Here is a 4,075-nt window from a genome sequence, read left to right on the forward strand (position 1 = left end):
ACACACACACACACACATATACACACACACATAGTCCCTTAATGTGCACATGAATTAATACAGACACAGCCTACTGTGTCAATAGGAGAAGAAAAGTCAAAGACTACAGATAGCGATACACATACACATACACATACATACCTAATTGAATCTTAGTAGGGTAAGAACTGTTATGCTTAATATATTTTCATTGTTTTGATCTTGCACATAAGTATTCTTTTGAACAGGAAACACATAAAAAATTCATTAGCTGAGCTTTTGACTTTCTGTATGCTTTTATAACTCTCCATTCTGTAGAATATATGAATATAAATAGTCTATCTTAAAGATAGTTGTTAAACAACAACAAACTCAATCTAGTATATTTGTTCTTAGTTTAAAACTATAATAATTTTGCCAAACTTTCAAAATAACAAACTGAAATATGAATTAAGCATTTACCATTTTTGTTTTGCAATAAATATAAAACTCAGCATGATTTTGTTATGTACTCACCAATTTATTCAAGCTCTATTTTATATTATTTAGTACACAACCCTGCTTGCTGAAATTGAGGAGGACCTGAAGCACTTACTGCAAAAGGTCAAGGACTGAAGCCTTCAATATGGATGGAGGCTCAACATCAAAAAGACAAAAATTCTCGCCACTGGGCCAGCATCAGGATGGATGGTGAAGAGATTGAGACTGTTAACAGCTTGGGTTGCTTGGCTCCACAATCAACTCTTGGCACTAGCAACCAGGAAACGAAAAGATGTATTGCAATGAGGAAGTCTGCTGTTGAGGTCCTTTCCAAAGTATTGGGGGCAATGTGTCACTCTGGAGACTAAGGGGTATCTGATACAGGTCATAGTCTCTGCAATCACTTGTTATGCATCAGAGAGGTGGACAATGACTATGGATGATAGAAGGAGAATTGATGCCTTTGAGCTGTGGTGTTGGAGAAGAGTACTGCTACGAAAATGAACAGGCTCAACCTGGAGATGGTTAAATCAGGTTGCCACTTGGAGGCAAGGATTCTGAAACTTTGTGTGGCATACCTTGGCCATGTGGCAAAGAGAGACCAATCCTTGGAGAAGGACGTCATACTTGGGAGGGTGGAGGGACAGCGCAGGAGAGGAAGACCCTCTAGGAGGTGGATTGATTCAGTGAGTCGGGTAATGGAGTTAGATGTGTCAGAGAAAATAAGATTGGCACAGTATAGAACAGGATTTAGGGCTGTTGTACATGGGATAACTATGAGTCACAGGCAACTTGATGGCACATACCAACAACAACCACAAAAACAACATATTAATACAATACTTTTGCTAATAATAAAACACAAAACAAAAGAGAGAGAGAGAAAAAAGAAAACAAAAAGTGCCTTTGAAATCTTGTATTTCTAGAACCCGAGAGTTTGTTTTCTTTAGTTAGTACATGTCAGACTCAGGTGACTTGTGCACCTCACAACTTATTTTCAATGGATAAGATTCTGAAACACCTAGTCAGTCATCCCCACAACATGTTTTCTTCACTCCCTTATGTCTAATTTACTTTATGAGTTTGTTGTTAAAAGGCCTTTTGTCTCACCTGTTTCAGCAAATGCTTCTAGGAGAGCTATCAAGATTTTTCATGCATTTGTTACTTTCCATTATGTCACTCTATATCCACATGAATGATGTTGAAATGGTTGGCTGCTTCCCTTACCATTGAAAACTCAAATGCCAAGGTCAAAGTAAGCTCTACTTGGGCCAAGATGTATTGGCATTTATTGTCATTCACCAGTATATTTCACTCTAGGAGGCTGGCAGATTATTATTGGAGAATTCTCTTCATAGAGCTCCACAGAAACTGAGCTTTATTACTAGCTAGAATAGAGAGAAATGTAGGTTAAAATCAATAACCTGGCTTAAGAGATCTCTTTGATGGAGACTGCTACATGCTTTGGGTTTTGTGCACTTAAATAAAGATTTGAATGTTTATACTGTCTCTTGTAAAGAAGTATTCTTGTTTTATATTTCTTCCAAGTTGAATTGTATTAAAAATTTAAAACTTTTCTAATTGATGGTAAATATATGTTCTAGAATTAGCAAAATACCACAATTCACATTTAAAATGATAAATATCAGGTCAATGTTTAAACATTTAAAGCAGAATTGTAATTAAACATCTAGAATAATATGAATTTTATATCAGAACATAAAGGGGCCACAATCACCATGAAAGAAAAGTTTATCAAATATTGGCCAGTCAATGGTAATGTTCATTATATAAAAATATTAAAACTAAAACCCACTAATGATTGAAAATTATTTGATATACTAAGAATCTTAATTTTTTTAATAAATTCATTTTCTTGTAGATTTATGACACTCAAATTTCTGTCAGATTTTTAAACCTAAGATTTTAAAAATCCTCACATAACGTAAATGATGTACTTGTCTGCTAATCAAATGATTGGCTATTCCTTCAAAAGAAAGGCCAGATAAGTATTGTTGAGATTGATTATGTAACTGTTACAGTGATGGAGATTTTATGACAAACCTTTATAGTTCTGCATGTTGCACAAATGAGTAACATAAATGAAAAGTTGTAACATACCACTCCCAGATTTGCTCTGTAAATATTAATCCAAGTTGTAATAATATGTAGAAAAAAGCTTGTTAAAGAGGAGTTGAAAAATATGAGTACCAATTCATAAGTTCCTCTAAAGCACAGTAGAGAGCATTGAGGAAAGTTAATTTAGGTTAATGGGAGGAGAATAATTAGAAGTAACAAAACATATTGACACAATATGAAGAGATTAACCAATATTTCTAAACAGTTATCTGTAGAAATTATTCAATGAAAATCTATTCTATTGTGTACACTTTCACCAAAAATATTACGTATTAGGTTGTTATTGTTATGTGTCATCGAGTCACCTGAGACTCATAATGACCTTATGTACAACAGCCCTAAACCCTGATCTATCCTATGTCAATCTCACTGTATCCAACATACCTACCCCAATTACCACAGTCACTGAATCAATCCATTTGAGAGTTGGATAATGAATAAGGGTGTCAGAAGGTGAATTGGTGTCTTTGAGTTGTGGTGTTGGAGAAAAGTACATGACTATTCCATGGATGGCTAAAAAACAAGCAAACTGATATTTCTTGGTAAAAGTGCAGCCAGAATACTCCTTTGCACATTTAACAAGAAATATTGTTTGTTTGTCTCTCAAATGCCTACCAAGTGATTGAGAATACTATGGCCTGAATCAGGCACACTTTCGTCTTTAACCTGACATCATTGCTCTTCAGTAATTTGGAGAGAACCCTGACACAGACTAGCTTAGTGCAATATGTCTTCTGCTTTCCTGAATAAGTATGTTGATTGTGAATCCAAGTAAGATGACATTGTTAATGATTTCAACCTCTTCTCAATCATATGTCATTATGTTCAGTGGTGAGTATCTTTATTTTCTTGATTTTGAGATGGAATTCATATTGAAGGCTGTAGTTCTTGATCTTCTGCAATATGTTTCAAGTTTCTCACTTTCAGCAAGCAAAGTTGTATCTTCTGCATAGCATATTGTCCTGAACCAGTGGACTGGCAAGCCACCTTCAAACTAGCATAATTGATGGATTTGGTACTTGCCAACATCTACAGTGAGTCATTCCCCTGATGGTTTTTGAGTTTTAATGAGTATTTGTAGTGAATCATGGAACCCAAGGACATAGATGGGAGTGGAAGTGCTAAGAAGAGAGGAATAGTTGAACGGTACAACACTCTGGAAAAGTGGAACTTTGGGGACAGTTTTAACCTCCACTTCAAAGAAATAAGCTTTTTAATAATTCCTTAAAATTTTATTTGTGCAATCTCATATCTTTCTTGTTTATTTATTTAAAAAAACCTCTATGAATCTTATCTAGGAAGAATTATGCTAGTCATAATCCTACGGTGTCTCTCTGGAGACTAAGGTGTGCCTGATACAGGCCATGGTCTTTGCAATCACTTGTTATGCATCAGAGAGTTGGACAGTGACTAGGGAGGTTAGAACGAGAATTGATGCCTTTGAGCTGTGGTGCTGGAGAAGAGTATTGAATGTACC

This window comes from Elephantulus edwardii, unplaced genomic scaffold (genome assembly GCF_000299155.1).
Source record: "Elephantulus edwardii isolate Elephantulus edwardi_28Jun2011 unplaced genomic scaffold, EleEdw1.0 scaffold00078, whole genome shotgun sequence".
Classification (NCBI taxonomy): domain Eukaryota; kingdom Metazoa; phylum Chordata; class Mammalia; order Macroscelidea; family Macroscelididae; genus Elephantulus; species Elephantulus edwardii.